Below are 18,421 nucleotides of genomic sequence, written 5' to 3' on the forward strand. Positions count from 1 at the left end.
AAGGTGGCTACTTTCGAAGTACCTTCACTACGAAAGCAAAATGATTCATGACACCAACACACAATACACAGGTAGAATCTTCATAATATTTAAATCACCTTATCACAGAAGGCTGTAATTCACTGCAATAAGTAATGCTACTTACCCCAAAACTACTTTCAACTTTTTAATATTTTAATTGCAAAAGTAAGTATTTTGGTCTGAAAGTATAAAAGTGGAAATAATCTAAAGCAGACGAAGTCTACTGTTTCCAGTGTTTAAAATAGAGTCAGATGCCAACAGAGTAGTAATTTTCACAACAGAAAAAAACCTGGAGTTGGAACAGCGAGCATCAACTTTCAAAGTTAGTAGATAATAGCTGTAAAAATGAGCCAAAAAGGTTGAGAACCATCAGACAATGTCCAGTCATACGGGAACTAAAAGGTTTGGATGTTATGATGATTCATTATGATACAAATGTATCGGAACGTTACTTTGATAAAATGTTTTATTCAAACGTATATTATACCGTACCATGCCATAGACCACATTGCAGGTCTGCCAAATATAATACAATTTTAAATCTCAATTTCAGAAATGAAACAAGTTGTACGCCAGTTCATAAGTTACTGAATTGAATTGGAAAATTGGAACGAATTTTCTGCATCGTGTCATGACAGAGTTCATGACCTACTTTGGACTTGGCATGCATCACAATTCACAATACTGCAATTGCTGTGCTAAACTGTTTCATGGTAGCCTACCCTACAACTGGTTCAACGATATTTTCATGTGAAACCCAAAGCTGTGACCAAGTCACGAGGTTTCGAGTCACAAGACCAATAAACTGTTAGGCTATAACTTCGACTCACAATATACTCATTTTTCTCACTCTAAATATGCTTATTCAAACAGATAACATACAGTTTCGTGGCCTATGTTCCAGTTATCATTATGCTAATGACATTAGAGACTTAAATATGTCATATAGAATGTGTAGAGTCATAGGAATCGGACGAGTCATTCGCGAAGAATCTAGTACAAGTCGCGTCAATACACATATTGACTGGAGTCGAAAAGAGTCATTTTGCGTTTTCAAGACAATAACTTGAGTCAAGTTGAGTTAAACGACAAATTGTGACTGTAGTCATTACAACCCTGCCAAAACCTAACAAGACTTGTTGAAAATTGTTATTTTTTTACTGTAATATTTGGAGCCATCTGAGAGTATGATCAAGTCCAACCCACATCAAGGTTGCAATACCATGAAAATAAATCAAAGATTTAAGCGATTTTAACGGGACCTAATGCCTTACGGTAACTTAAAAATATCAAAATGACACTAGCAACTTATTATATGGAACTTTCAGATATCCGTTTTTAAGTTGCACACAACTGCCTTGAATACATGTTGGTATGATTTCTATTTTTGATTACTGGTCTAGAGTACGTCAGCACCACAACACTGACAAGATTGAACTGAATATTGGCTCTCAAGTATCTGGTCGTACCATACCTTCCTTGCCGAGGTTCAAATTCCTTTTGTCGTTCATTTCATTCTTTTGCTTCTTCTGTTGACCGATCATTCCGTTCGGGAAACCCTGAAATGGTAGTCAACTGCATGGTTAAAGCCAGACTTGTACAAATTACCAGTCTACATGGGTATTTAGTAGTTCTGAATGAGGATTTCGAAAAGTGAGTAGTTCTAGTTCTGGTTGCAGATTTTATAAAGTGAGCAGTTCAAGTTGTGTATCTTAAATATAATTCAGTTGTAAAACAACCAGAAAGCAGGTGTTATCGTTCGGTGTTTTGTTGTTATGTGTTATTGCAGCCCTCGCTAGGTCAGAGTCATAGCTTCTGACAGTGGTGTAACCAGGGGTGGGTTTTGTGGGTACAACCGCCTCTCATTTCTCGAAACACCTGCCTTTAGAAATGCCGGTTCGATCTCCAATATTTCTCAGCTCATTTGCAATTCAGTAGTTTGATTTATTTATAATTATTAGCTGTTTTAATTAGGATTGTTAAGGTCGTTGTTTATAGATTAGTTGAAGATGTGAGTCTTGCAACGTCGATACAAATTTTGCAAATCCAATAATTTGTACTTAATCTGGTTGCAGCACCGCAATAGTGGATCAAAATTGATCATGGACGCAACTACATACGTTTTCTACATCATTCAGTGCGTTGATACAAATTGTCCCATCTGAAGAGGCCTAGAATTGGATGGAAGCACATCTGTTGGACATTTCCGATGACGGAGTTGATGCAGATCTGAATAAAAGATGACAAAAACGTGACAACAACGCATCCAAACACACCAATACATCCAGGAGTTGTAATATGTACAGTACAATGTACAGGCACCTTATGACTATACAACTAATGGTGAGTGTAATATACAGACAATACAGTAGGAGATCTTGACCAGGCGTCTATATATCCCTTGATGGTGTAGGCCTACACATATTACCGTAGTTGAAGGGCCATGAAAGGTCAATGTTGAAAAAGAATAATAAGCTATACTGTCCTTTACAACATCTGTTCTCATGGCAGACTGACATATTTATTTTGTTTCATTTTTGGCGCTCACAACAGTTCGCAAGCAAAAGTGACGAGCATTTATTAGTAATCAGGTGCCATCATTAGGAGTGGGCAGAAGAGCTGAAATTTCGTTTGTAGTCATCGGGACACCAAATCCCCATGAAGCGTTTTTACCGAAAATTTTCCTAAAATAATCAAGCTCTCAAAGAATGAACAAGGCGATTATTAGGGCCCCAAATTCCCCCATTGTATACTAGTAGTCAGTTTACTTACATCAGGCGTGGTCATGGTCAGTGACAAAGTATTTCAACTTTCAACTTTTGAGAAAATGACTTGAGTCACGTCAAGTCATCAGAAAATCGCGACTCAAATCGAGTCATGACTCGATTCATTACAACCCTGATTTTCGCAATACTCAAGTAACGCTAAGTTTATATACTTGCACTACTGACTGAATTCGTGAAGATTTTAGACTGCTTTCACTTGTACCTCACTTTTTATGTAAAACTGGCCTACTTACTTCTCAAACTTGATGTTTTGTCAAGCGGAAGATAGTTTGGAGATAAGCTTGCATGCTTTGGATGAGCTGCATTGGCATGACACGTGGGCGAAATACTCCTGCATCATAAACACCAAATGTATTTTTGAAAATTGCACATAAGCCTATTTGTCGTGTCATTTGTCATGCTACGTTACTCATGGAGATGCACATGCAATTCCGAAATTATCCGACTTCGATTACTTGCTAAAAGCATGTAACACATCCAACAAATCGACTTTTTCAAACTACTTACACGTGTACTTTTCGTTGAATTAGGACCAGAAACCTGAGACAAATGGTCTTGATCTACTTAGTAATACTACTGACAGTACCGAGTCCGAGTCCAAGTCATTGTGTTGACTGCTCAGTTTCCAGTTAAAGTCCTCCTAAACTAACTTTTAACTTTGTTTGGTGATATAGAATGGTTCGCATTTATAATATATCAATTTTCCTCACTTTTATCAGTTTCTGGTCGCATTTTCAAGCACCAGTACCAACAAACGAAATCCCAATAGTGTGTTGGCTGCGAAATTACAATGAAATGTCGGTCTTGGCCGTCTGAATCTCGAGTCAAGGACTTGCTTCGAGTCATGCGCAATGACTCGAGTCCAAGTCGAGTCAATATACAAATTGACTCGAGTCGAGTCGAGTCATTTCCGTATTTTAAGAAAATGACTCGACTCGAGTCGAGTCATCCAAAAATCGTGACTCGAGTCTGACTCGAGTCATTACAACCCTGTGTGTATCCGGATCAATACTTGACTCTGCTACTCGAGTCAAGACGAGTCAAGTCATGACTCGATTTATTAAGAGCCTGAATGTAGCCACGGTATTGTCATAAAAGGATATTGTTACGAAAATCTTGTCCATCCGCGTTTCTGTTGCTCATTATCAGTTACTCAAAAAGATGATTCTTGCCATTTTAAAAGCTAGTACTGGGAAATTATTACCAAAAGCCTGCGTCTCATTCAGACAATCTATTTGGTGAAACAACTTATACTCAAGTACTCATCAGAACTTCTACTTTTGAATATTACTTCAAGTAGTTGTAACAAGTCTCAAATCACACATAATTGACGAGAAATTAAGGGGTCGACTTCAGACTTCCTACCAAGTGTCGGAGATTTATCTAGGCTCCCCCTTGTCATATCATCCGTGTAAGCGGTGTCCTATAAAAGCCCAGACGCGGGCCGTGCTACAAGTCGGCAGCTAAAGGATAGAAATGAAGAAAATTGGCCTGGTTTTAATTACCATGGTAGTCAACAAACACCATGAACACCACAAACAACAACATAATTACTTCTACTTCAACCACAAGATAGCGCAGGGCTAGAGCTAGAGCTAGAAACTGCGTTTACCTGTAGTCATACACATGTTAGGACTGAAAAGAATGAGTATATCATGGTTTTTACTGGTGCTGCCAACAGCCAGTGTTGGGATGACTCAAGTCACTTTTTTCGTATGACTTGACTTGACTTGGCGTGTCGGAAATGTGGTTTGACTCGTGACTCGGAGAAAAGGTTTCGAGTCAATTTCAAGTCATCAAGTAACAGTGTCGATAAAAATGGCTGATCTTGCATATATTCGAATTGTTCTCGATACGCTGGTGTGACATGTAAGAGTGAGCAATCACTATTTTGAATGATAATTATAGATTGAGGCTATACGGTTATTTGAGTACTTTATCAGTTCTACGCATGCGTGGGCGATACGAAGCCTTTTTTTACATGTATTTCAAACTAGGTATAGTCGTCCCACGGTTCCAAACCAATGGCAACTTCCAAACAGCTACCGGTATCAAAATGCGATGACGCAATTATGCTTAGTACTGCAAAAAATCAACTTGAATTGAACTATGACTTGACTCGTGACTTGACTTAACTCGACCTAACTCGAGCCACCTTTGAAAAGAGGATGACTTGACTCGAGTCAAATGTCAATGACTTGAAATGACTCGTGACTCGAAGGTGGTGACTTGGTTCAAACACTGCCGACAACACGCCACTATTCGTATATGAAATCATGGATTTGCCAAAATAATGTAATTTATAATTTACTCACTTTTCACCTCCTCGTGTGTCAGTTGAACATTTATGTTTGTCAGATTCCGACTGAACGGTTGAGATTGTCATGCAAAGGTCACTCACGAAAGAAATTTAGATGTATCGGAGGAACAGCCTCTCAAATGAGATGTTATGTACGATGATATTCTGATGGCAATCCACTGTAATGAAAGCAAGAGTTGTTGTGTAAAGTAGATTAAGTAAATGTAGCCATCTATAGAAAGCACAGCAGCCGACCATATTCATCTATTTTCTATAGTCACAGGCTGAAATGGTCAGGTTTTCCTCAGTGTTACTCAGGTAGAAGTAACATCATACGTTTCTACTCAAGTGCAATTTACAAGTAACATGAAAGACAAATGCCAGTTTTGCCAGAAAAATGAAAAATGTACATGTAGAAGTGTAAGTAGTCCTAAATCATAACAAATCGAGTACGGTAATTAGTACTAGTATGCAAAACTTATTTGAGATTTAAGTACTTTAAAAAAAATTTAAATGACTTCATTACTGTTCACCACTGCTTGCAGAGGACCTGATTTGGTTTTCTAGTTTATTTCGCGCCCAAGCTTAGCAATGGATGTGTGTGCTTGAAGCGAGAGGAAATATATTTTGAGCATCGGCGGCTACATCGGAATGATCAGCAGAGGTTTAGTTATCGGTTTGATGGGTAGTTCATGAGATATCCGGTAACAGTCAGGCTCTAGTTCAACACACAATGGCAGGGGGAAGACTAGTACACCATACTCAACCAACCATTGGACCGGGAACTACTTAATTTTCAAAACAAGCAACTATAACTACTTATTTTCAAAACCGCCAACTAGAATTACTCATTTTCAAAAATTAGCTACTAGAAATAGAAATTTAATTACTCAATTTGTAACAATTAGCAACTTGAGTTGGAACTACACTATTTTTAAAATCCGTCACTAGAACTAGAACTACTTATTTTTCAAAACTAGCAATTAGAAATTGGAACTACTCAAGTTTTCACAACAAGTAACTAGAAATAGAAGTATAATCACTCAATTTTTGAAAATTAGCAACTCGAGTTAAAACCGGAACAACGATCTTTTCAAAATCCGTAGCTAGAACTAGGACTGGCTACTAGGGTGGAGTGAAAAATGGAAAATTTTGAATTTTAAAACGGACACTCTATATGTGGTGCCAAATTTAAAAAAAATCTATAATAATTTTGGGCTCGTGCACCCTCTATTGTCGAAATTGACTAGACTTTACTATAGTCAATCTGTATGATGACTCAGTTTGAACGCGTGTCGTTGCGCATGACTCTGACCAAGTGATATGACTCGAGTCTGAAACGGCCAAGACCAACATACCATTGCAATTTCGAAGAATAGTGAAGTAACCAGAGGTGGTCAGTAACGAAGTACTTCTACTTTTTCGAAGTACTCAAGTAGTTTTCCTCTACTTCTGGTACTTACTCAAGTAGATCTGATTTTCGCTACTTCTACTTCTACTTCTTAATATTTGGTGATCTACTTACTTACTTTTCGCTATTTTCAGTTTGTCAAGTAGAAGTAGTTCAATCTTCCTATCAGGAAGATAGCCTGAGGAATTTCGGAGCTGTTTTCACGGAGTATTAACATTTAATTTTCATAAAAGTTCAGTAAAGCACAGAATTTTCGTCGAAAGTACGTAGTATATTTTTGTCCTTGATGTTTTTTTTGCGGCATATACACCGACTCATGATACACATTCACACGGTATGCGCATATGCATACCATGAGTGCATGATGTGCATATGCCGCTGGACAAGGAAGTGCAGATATAGCTTTCTAAGTCATGCACCACCCCTCCATGCTATCCCAGTAATGCATGAGCGCCAAGCAAGGAAGCCATGGATACCAGTGTTACTAATCAGTTCTTTGGTCTGACCCGGCCGGGAATCGAACCCACGACCTACCGATCAAGAAGCCGGACGCTTAACCATTACGCTATCTTGTCTATCTTGTCGGATACAAAGTGACCATGCAGTATGATTTCACGAAAGTATCGGTGAATATAATTTAGGTGGAAGGTTGGCGTGGTTCCGTTCACACCACATTGTCGCCCTTCGCCCATATGAAATAAATAATCAAAGTATATATATGACTCATCATAACGTTTGAAACTGATGTTTCGCAATCCAGCATTTTCTTGTCATATCGTAATCTAGCATATATCTCCATGGTGTGTTCTAATCTGGAAGAGTGGACTTTGACTTTCTTTTTTAGTTTTAGAGCTGTTTTAGCATACCACCTTTTAAACTTTCTGGACTAAAAACATGAAATATATGTTCTGCTTTTAGAAGTAGTATTTATATTTCACTTTCAATTCCCAGGATCATATACTTTGAGGTATAATTACTATCAGTTCTTTTGTACGGATAACATACATGTTGAAGTATAAAAGCAAGTGCAGTAATGCCTTTAATTTCTGGAAATAAAGCTACACCATATGGCATTTTTACGGTCCACCATATTTTTTATTAACGTTTACTAATAGCGCAAAGTGTTTAGACCGTATCCTATACAACTTCTCCGTATTGCTCTTCGACTAAACTACGGGCCTTATAATATGGGGGATGTCGCCATACCATGCTATTTTCTAATAGTGATGTTTCAGAAAACAGAGGATTAGAATCGCGTTTCCTTGTCAATACTATCATTTTCATCCCATGATGCGGACGAATGCTTATGCTATCGAAAATTTGATACCTGTGGGTATGCATCAATATGAATCAAACTCGTCACCTATCACATAGCTCAATTTGCACCTTTTTATAATCCATCCAATCAGAATCGTTTTCACAACTACTTACTTACTTGAGTACTTTTAAAGTCAGTCAATTCTACTTCTACTTCAAGTAGTTTTAGGTTGCTTATGAAAGAAGTACTTCTACTTGTACTTGAGTAGATTTTTTCGTCGCTACTCCTACTTCTACTTGAGTAGCTTTCTTGGCTACTTTGACCACCTCTGGAAGTAACCACAGTGTTGGTATTTCATCAATTGCTGCTGGTACTTGAAAATGCAATCTGAAGCTGTTCAAAATGCGAAAATCAGTTTATATGTTTTAAATGTTAACCATTCAATATCGCCAGATATCGTTATAAAAAGTAGTTTTAACAAGACTAAATCGAAACTGAGCAGTCAACGCAATGACTTCGACTCGGACTCGAGTCATAATATCATGACTTGGACTTGACCCTCTGCTCGCTGACTTGGACTCGGAATGACTCGATGGTGAATTAAAAATGACTCGACTTGACTCGAGTTGAAACTACAAAAGTAAGATTGACTTGTGACCCATAGCCTGCACTGTAAAAAATCTTATAGATTTACTGGGAAATCTCTGTAAATTTTACCACGAATTACCGGTCGCAGCCAATTACTGTGCGTAGCTTGTCATTTTACATTTTGAGATGTAATATTACCTTAATATAGCTGTAAAGTAAGTTACCAGAATTTCTTCGCAAAATTACTGACAGTTACTCGTTACTGCAATTTACCGGGCTATTGGCAAAATTGATTAGCTTCAAAATCGCTGCAGCCAATGTATACGTAGAACTGAATGTTACTGATATATCATTCTAGAGGTGATTTGACTTGATTGAACCTCGTTTGCGAGACTGGGGTCTGTCATACCGAAATTGTTGGCCCTAGTATCAATTTAAGCTTAGTACGGCACAAGAAATAACTGACAATCGTAGCTAATGTGGTACACCGGAGCCATATTATATTATAAGGTAATGGCTGTACGGCCAGTCTCGCTGGTTACATTCGTTGTCACGGATAAGGCTGATAAGTTAGAAAATTAGTTCAGGATGTATAATATTGCTCGGGGAAACTAGAAATATCAGCACCGCATGCTCAGCTGACCATTTTTTAATAGCGGATGAGGCGACCTGTAATAGGTTACATTAGGTGACTGCTTTTTCTGAGATTCGTAGTAAACAACCAACGCACAACTGTGACATCACAAGCAGCGTCTGGTTAGGTAAGTACAGTAAGTAGTGAACAACACATGGAATATACATCAATTTATACGAAATTAGATGATAAAAGGGACTATATGCAATGATAAATGTTTCTGTATGGAAAAAACGACCCATATCAAACATTATAACGTGGCCAGTAAATATTATTGGTGTCATGTGTCAGCGGATGAATACCATTTATTTCGAAATCGTTCGAGTGTCGTCTGGCCAGTGCCCTAGTGAGATTTGAGCAAAGGGTGGAGCGAAGCTTGTGCTTGAAGAAAGTGGACACGATCGTTGAAGATTCCTAGGAATGCTGAATGGAATACGCATCTTAAAAGGTAATACAGTACTACATAGTATTTGCTACCGTGAATATCTGACTCTGCACACCAGCCCTCGATGACTTAGATTTCATGATTGATATATTTCATTCGCCGCATTCTCTGTTCTATTTTGGGATATTTGTCGACTCATATAGTGACCACATACTCCGCTGCGGAGGAGCTGAAACTGTTGGCTTGGTAATGTCATTTTCGGGCCATAGCATAGATATGTTTTCATCCACTGCTGGATTTGTTTGCCACACATGCCACCTTAAATTAGGAACCTTTTGCTTCAATACACAGAGATAAGTTCACTCTGCTATGTCATGTGAAAGGCGGAGCCGTCATCACACAATGTGCCAGTACCGGTACTTCAAAACATGTTATATTTTTGTTAGCCTATTTGTCTTAGTCTTTATAATGTCATGTCCACTGTCCAGGTTAGGAACTTTGCTTTATATAGCGACTTACGCATGAATTCTTTTTAGTGGAACTGCAAGATACTACTTACACAGAAGGAATGAGAACGAGAAAAGGAAACAATTGGAAGTTTGGCCGGTGGTGGAATTAATGCGCGTTTTCTTGAGACCACTCGTGTTACTGCATGTCTCCTAAAGAAGAATTAGACCTCCAGCAGCAATATTTTTCCATCGATAACCACTTCATCGTGATATCATGAATGAATATACAGTTTGTTCCAATGTCGTTTTGGGGATGTGAAGAAAATGTTGCGATATTTTTGCATCGGGTTGCTTTGCGATAGGTATGGATGTACGTGAATTTACAAGCTGGTATGTAATCCTGATTTACAGTGACAGCATGTAGGTAGGTAGGCGGTAAAATGACAGTCTTGATCGCAAATGTACAGGAGAACATGTAGATTAGATATGCCGGAGGTGACTGTAACATTACAGTCTGGCGTGTAATGTGAGATTACTGGACGAGTGTAAGTTAAATTTACATTGACTAACGGTAATGTTAGATAACCACGAAATGTCTGGCTACCGTGCTTCCAAACATTTCGCGGTAAATCGAGGTTTTTATTTTTTACAGTGTGTATGGTCGTCACTAAATGATTAAGAACTTCAACGTCACAAGATTTGAAAATAATACGCTGATGTTTTGGAATGACAGCAAGATCAGACTACAGCTTCAATGACTACATCTACTTACTCAACCTTGTAAATTGTGAATTTAACACTCACACACATACCTACGCACAATCCCGAAGCCTGTACAATACATAAACAGAGCACGTCAGCACCACAATACCGACAAGTTTGTGCTGAATATCGAATATTGGCTCTCACGCACCTGGTCATAGGAGGTCGAGACACAAATTACTCTTGTCCTCCTTTTGATTCTTTAGTTTCTTCTGTTGAAGCACATTGATAGCTTTGAATCTCACTCCCGTTCATGATCTTGCCCTGAAACAATACCCAAGCACACAGTTACAGCCAGATTTATACATACTACGAATCTAGTCAGTCGACGGTCATTAACTACTCGTTATCCCGTAGTCCTAGTTCTAGTTACAATTTTTTTAATGCGAGTAGTTCTAGTTGCATTACGGAATAAGTTAGTTGCGAAACTATAAAACACGTGTCACCGTTCTGTGAATCGTGATATCGGTGTTCTATTGTGCGTTGTTCTTGCATTGCTAGCTAAGAGTCATCACTACTAACAGTGGTTAAGCCCGGTGGTGGGTTTTGATTCACGGAACCCCTTTCATCGCAAGCTCGATATCCTGGCCTTTTGTAATGCCGAATCTATCTCCAATATTTTTTAGGTTGTTTGTGATTCAGTAATTCGTATTATCCATTATTAGTCAGCTCTGATTTAGTTAGTAGGTTTCAAGTCATCAAAGATAGTTAGTTCTATAAAATATAGTCTAGTTGTGGTTGCGAATTTTGGAAAACGAGTACCGTACAGATTTTGCAAATCCAATAGTTAGTAAAGGTCTTGTTGCAGTGCCGTAACAGTGGATTGAAAGTACCACTTAGCATGGACGCATATACATTAGTGCGGAGCATGGACCGGAGCCGGGCCGGATTTTTTTTAATTTTGGTTGGACCGTATCGGAGCCGGATCAGTACTTCTTTGATAAGGCCAGAATCTCTATGGATAAGCATGACGTTTGTAACTAAATAACTACCGAACAACACGCAAGTAACCGCCCAGCCAGTGCGAAAAGAAACGAGCTATATTTTTAAATTCATGGAACCACCGTACCGTGTTAGGTCGGATTTCCAGCCGGACTTTTTAATTTTTGGCCGGAGCCGGACCAGAGAATTTGTCGATCCGCTCCTCACTAATATACATACGTTTCCTTGCCATTCAGCTCGCCGATACAATTTGCCGTTTCTTCCGGGGTCTTGGATTGGACGTACGCACATCTCTTGGAGTGGCTGATGGGCTATGGCAGAATTGCTGACGAACTAAACAATATATATTGAACATGTGACAGCGACGTATTCAAATGCACAAATACATGCAGAAAAACACGAGTTATACAGCGTATAAGGAGTCTTCATTTTTTTCCAAATTCAACTGACTACATGATAAAGTTGTTAGTTTGGCTATAAAAACTCACTACACCAAACTTGGTTTAATACCAATCAGTAGCCGCGTTGCTACAAGAGATGAAAGATTTGGATATAGCCTAATATATAAAAATTAAATAATTTTTTTTCAATACTTTCTGATCACCAGGGTTGTAACCAAGTCACAAGGCTCCGAGTCACAAGTCAATTTCGCTTTTATAGTTTTGACTCGAGTCAAGTCGAGTCATTTCAATTCACCACCGAGTCAAGTCCGAGTCCAAGTCAGCGAGCAGAGTGCCGAGTCCGAGTCATGGAATTATGACTCGAGTCCTAGTCCAAGTCATTGTGTTGACTGCTCAGTTTCCAGTTGAAGTCTTGGTAAACCCACTTTTTATAGCTGTTTGGTGATATCGAATGGTTCGCATTTATAATATACCAATTTTCCTCACTTTCAGCAGTTTATGGTCGCATTTTCAAGTACCAGTACCAACAGACGAAATCCCAATAGTGTGTTGGCTTCAGAATTACAATGAAATATCGGTCTTGGCCGTCTGAGTCTCGAGTCAATGACTTGGTTCGAGTCATGCGCAATGACTCGCGTCCAAGTCGAGTCAGTACACAGAATGACTCGAGTCGAGTCGAGTCATTTCCGTATTTTGAATAAATGACTCGAGTCAAGTCGAGTCATCAGAAAATCGTGAGTCGAGTCGGACTCGAGTCGAGTCATGACTCGAGTCATTACAACTCTTCTGATCACCACATGAAATTTATAGTTTTTCGACAGAAACGCTGCCAAACAAATTTGGTCAATTCCAACCAATGGAAGCAGAGTTATGGCAGTCGAAAAATTAGGATATGAAAAAATTAATAACCTGCCCACCGTGAATACGACACCAATTATTCATATCCAAATTTCCGACTGCAATAACTCCGCTTCCACCGGTTAGAATTGAGCTAAATGTAGGATTGATGTTGAAACTTCTCAAAGCTTCAAAAGCGTGTTCGACTTTTCATGCTTGAAATTGATGAATGCGTATCAGAGCTATCTTCTAACTTCTAATATTTACGCAGGGATTTATCAGATCTTGTATCACTCGAGATTCAGTGATAACTACACCGTGTCGATCTTTGTATTGGAACAGGAGAAGTTGCTGAAATAGGATGGCATCATTTTATCAAAGAACTCATCGAGTAAACATGTTAGCCGATTCCAAAGAAGAGCAACACATTCGACTCCGCTATTTTGGACAGTGTTGTTCTGCTCCCTTTTGGTCAAATTAAGTGGAGACACTGCTTTGTTCAAGTTGACCGGAAATTTAATTGCTCCTTCATGGCTGTGCATTACTGTATTAGGACTGTTCAAGAATAAGCTTTTTTCTGGATTCCAGCCATTCGGTGAATAAATAGTCAGGTTACCCTAAAAAACGCTGCACAACAAATTTGGTTCAATCCTGACAAGTATAAGGCTCCGCAGATCCAATTAAAATTTTCAATTTGCTAGGGAAGATATAAAAAAAACAATCAAGGATAATAATCAGAGAATTATCAACGAAAAACTCGAATAACTCCTCTTCTACTAGTTGGAATTGACTGAAATTTGTTTTGCATCGTTTTTGAAGACAGCTCAACAATATCATGGGGTTGACAGTAAAAATTTGAATTTTTTTTTCAATTTGACCTAATAAATTAAATATTTGAATCAAATTTTGAAAAATTGTGTAGCTTTACCTGTGATTCTGATCTAATTTGAAAAAAAAACAGTCTAATTATAATTCTAAATGTAGTACAATTTGTACAAAAAAACTAGCTTTTAGCTATCATTTTCATTCCAATCAAATTTGAATTTGAAAATGATCTAGTTGTCCCAATCTGGCTGAGAAAACCCAGTTATCGTGTGAACCCCGGTTAGAAACCCCTGCTGCAAGTTAGCTTAATGAGAAAGTATGCTAACAGTTGTGGTTATGACATACTTTCAGCTTTTGACACTTCTAGTAAGATTGTCAGCACATAATCGAGTTGTACGTCTGCATTTTTCAGTTTGGCCCGATTTGCATTTTCAATCTTCACATGTTTCTTCCATTCTGCTGCGTTGAGGCCTTCAGGGGCTTGCGTTTCTACACAGAAAAATCACAGGTGGTCATGCAGTCTGCATCGCACTTTTCTACAAGTGTTAATCGGAGATGGCTACCTAGCTTCACGCTGGGTTGTTATCACTCGATTTACCGGTGACTCAACTTGACTCGAGTAATTTTTTCAAATAACTCTACTCGAATAAATTGATGTGTTGAATCAACTTGCCTCGAGCAAGTTCTTCAATAGACTTGACTTTAGGATTACCATATTCTGGAATCGGGAAAGGGGGATACTTTTTCAAAATATTTATACTTGGAGAAGTCAAAATTATGTCAAAATTGTAGCGTTAGGCCAAAAATTGTCTAAATTGTTTACAAAGTAATAACTTTTTTGCAACCTGCGTTTCGTTCATTTTGTATATTTTGCAGTGTCTGTGAACTTGTCATTTGACATTTCACCGCTTGTAGCCTACTTTATAGGCCTGCAGTCGTAGACCGTCCATGGTCTGCTTATTGTGAATCGTAAACATTCAAATGAATCAAATAGGTCAACATGGTGCTCAACGTACCACAATATCCCAACTGAAGCTACACTGCGTGGACATTGCAAGGTTCTTATATCAAGAAGTGTTGTGCTACTAAACATTTTAATTATCTCTACAATAACCCGTGGTGTAACTTCTGCAATTCTTCATAGGGCCAGATTTTCTTAAAATAAAGTTAGAAAAATTTTCAGTTATCGATGAAAAAAAGTTTTTTTCAGGCCATACTACTTCGTAAGGACAGACAGTTCCAACCGGAAATGAAGACAATTCTAACGTTATGTGAGAAAACACCTCATTTGTATACAATTTTTTTTTTAAATCGGTCAACAATGTCAAAATATTGATTTTAAGGTCAAAATCGTTCATTTTTAGGTTAAAAATAAGCCTAGTCAAAACCATACAAGCACGTCATCATATTCTCCGTTGAGATTGCCAGCATTCTGATTGCATTTGCATTTTCCTTACCATTCAGTGAGTCGATACAATTTGAAACTTTGTCGAAGGTGAGGTCATGAATCGGACGAGAGCACATCGCTTGGACATGCCAATGGCGATCTGAATAGAAGATGTCGTAAATGTGACAGCAACGTATTGAATTAGAAACATATGAATGCAAGCTGGAAAATAATGTTCATGCATCTGAGATCTTATGATAATACATACAACACACTTGATATCAAAAAGAAACCATCAAGTTTCGCATTAAATTCAAATTTCTGATATTTATTTATTTATTTGATATTTTTGGTATTTGGCATCGCCATGACCCAACATATCCACCACTGTTTCAATTAAATAGTGAAAATCGCCTAATAGTGTTATGGTCTTGTTCTACGTTCACTTTAGTTACAGCCAGGGCCGTAACAGCACTTCCTCAGGCCCCCCCAAAACTTTGGTCTTGGGCCCCCCACAGGGTCATAGACCAAAACTTCTGGGGGGCTTCGCCCCCCAGACCCCCCTCCACCGATACACGTTTATCGCTATTCATCGTCTTCATTGGGGGTTTGTTTAGTGTATCGTCTTTTGTCGCCTAAGCGCGCTAGGCGCGGAAAATTTCTAGAATTCATTATTTCATCGGGCGGTATGATCGGGAATTGCATATATTGTTATCACTTTTTATCTTCTCTCAGCTCACGTAATCAGATTTGCCGGTAGAGCTGAGTGAGGTGTGTTTGAAAAGGTAGGACCACTCAATAATAATTAAACATCTTCGGGCGTATACCCGTTGGCAGGAAGGAAACAGCACCTCGTCAGGCCCCAAAAAACGTGGGTCTTGGGCTCCCACAGGGTGATAAAACGAACCCCCATCACGTTGTTCGCGTTTGTCACGAAATTAGCTATGTACTGTATTGTGAGCCAGCGCGAAGCGCGAAAATTTTCGATAATTTATGATAAAATCGGTCAATCAGATCGGCGATTGCATATATATTATGCTATCAATTTATTGTCCTCTCTACTCACGTAATTAGATTTACCGGTAGAACGGAGTGAAGTGTCTTGAAAACGGGAGGGCCCGTAAATAATGATTAAACATCTTCGGGCGGGCGGACGCGTTGATATGACTTCGTTATGTGATGTTATTTCGTGACTTCCAGTCTGCTATATCAAAAAGTATAGAATTGTCCAAACGTAGACTTCTAAACAAGAGACGCACACGATTTCAAATTGGTATTTCTTCACTGGCATAAAATTTTTCCCAGCGGGATGGTATTTTGTCTTGTGAGGTTCAGATTGCAAAGACAGGAACATTCGGCGCCAGTCATTTAGGAGCCTATGGTCAATTAAAGCTATACGTATTTGTATATATAACGATGTCTTCGGTCTGCATAAGGGCATAGACCAGTGCTTTTCAACCTTTTTGAGCTTCATTCGCACTTTTTTTGTAAAATAAATTTCATTCGCACAAACTAACCAAAAATTGTTATACAAAAAGAAGATGTAAATACAACATTTATTTGCTAAGATGTGCAACAAATTGGCTACTATCTATCTTAAGTTATCAAGTGCGTCATTGTAAACACTCGTTTTGATCTCGACTATTTCACTAAAACCCTTCTCGGCCAAACAGGTTGTTGGGTTTTGTACAAGAACGTCTATTAGTGCTTGAACGGCCATGTCTTAAAATCTGTTCTGCACTCCTATCCAAAATACAACACATTTTTCACGGGTGAAAAATGCTTGCTGGAAGAAATCGATTTTGAGAGCTGACAATAAAGTATAGGATGAGGCTCAAGTATGTCGAAAGGGTGAAAAACCCACTTTTTGTGTTGAGGCTTTTGCCTTATGTCTTGTAAAATAAGGTCCAAACGATCAAGGAGAGTAGGCACATTAGAACTCGCTACCTTATGTTATAGCTCCAATTTTTTTTCGATTTCCCATTTTGTGTCTCGCGAGTATGTGGGAAGAGCAAATAAACTCACGATACTGTGTGTTCTGCTCTTTAGCTCAATCTAACTTGAGAATTCATAACAGTTTAATGACGGTAAACCAGCTTTTTAGACTATATACCACCAAATTCTGAGTTTTTGTGGCATCTCATGACCCGAGCCTCACCCATGAAAATGAATTCATTTTTAAAATTAGTGTAGTATGCTATGATTATACGGACATGCATGACATACAGAACGCGCACACCACAATTCTATCCAACACAGCTCTAAAAATATATCTGACGCACGCGATTTCAAATTAGGGTGAATTAAATTCGTCTGTCGCAGATGTAGGGGGGATGTGGTACCGATGGATCACTGGGACCGAAAATACTTGAAAAGTTATCCATGATAATTCTATGATTACACTCCGTGAATTTGTCTACAATTACATGTTGACAGAATCTTTCCTCAGATGCAGAAAAATCGACCTGCGTGGGTTATGGGGTCTGTGACGAATGATTTACGTTTTAGGGGGTGTAAAGTAAATTTGGATCGACATTTGCATTTTTCTATATCACCTTTCAGACTAACAAACCCACCATAATTTTTTGATGTGAAGTATAGGGCTTGTATAAGGGTATATAATGGCACATACTTTTGGAATTATCAATACCATCCACGAGTGGACTATTTTCAAGTCAATTACAATATTTATAGGGTGGGGGACCTATGGTACCATAGCCAAATCAAGCAAAATAGATAGACCAACTAATCACTTAACAACAGAAACTCCCCTACATATATATAGGCTGTAAATCATAGTTACCTGTGGTGTTTTATCGCTATTACGGGGTATTGGAAAGTCAAAATGTCGATTTGCGGGTAATATGTATGTGGCCTTAATTTTGTAAGTTTAGGCGTAAATCAAAACATGATTTTATGCCAACATTTCAGTTGATATAATCTATTTTATTCTTGAAGGTGGCGACGAAACATTCTTCATTGGCTTGCTGTAGCTTAGCTCATAGTACACAACAAAACAAGTTAACAAATTTGAGTTTTTGAGTGTATGTCTCATAGGTCCCATTGTCGTGTGCCTTTGGACCCACCGGGTGGGGACCGATGACACGTTCGAGCAACAAACTTTAAACGTTTATATATATTTTTCGAAAAGGCGGATATTCATGTAAATGTCCGCGATAGGTAGAGCTTGTATCGAAGTGTTGAGACAGCAAAAGATCTGCTATTCTCGGCTGAAGATTTGAGGGTCACAGATCATTTTGCAATTTTTGATCCATCGGTACCACATCTCCCCTACTTGTCTACACAGTTTGCAAGAACGGGACTATTCCGTGCCGACAACGGAGCATATCCATATCGAATGGTCTCCAGCATCGGTCATTTTTTGACCACGATTTTCTCGAAGCTTGTGTTTTTTGACACCGCATTTTATCAGCCG

At 38.6% G+C, this 18,421-nt stretch overlaps 1 protein-coding gene and 1 long non-coding RNA gene across 2 annotated transcripts in view; one reads left to right on the forward strand and one right to left on the reverse strand.

Annotated features, from left to right (window-relative positions):
• The window catches only part of LOC145433311 (uncharacterized), a 247,864-nt gene that overhangs the window by 190,967 nt on the left and 38,476 nt on the right, over positions 1 to 18,421 (reverse strand). The gene's annotated exons all lie outside the window — the stretch shown is intronic.
• LOC145439809 (uncharacterized) lies at positions 9,260 to 10,166 on the forward strand. Its single transcript, XR_013915359.1, has 2 exons — positions 9,260 to 9,445; positions 9,919 to 10,166. It is a non-coding gene; the product is annotated as an uncharacterized LOC145439809 (long non-coding RNA).

Source organism: Botryllus schlosseri, chromosome 1 (assembly GCF_051294905.1).
Source record: "Botryllus schlosseri isolate E-star chromosome 1, Bs_hap1, whole genome shotgun sequence".
Classification (NCBI taxonomy): domain Eukaryota; kingdom Metazoa; phylum Chordata; class Ascidiacea; order Stolidobranchia; family Styelidae; genus Botryllus; species Botryllus schlosseri.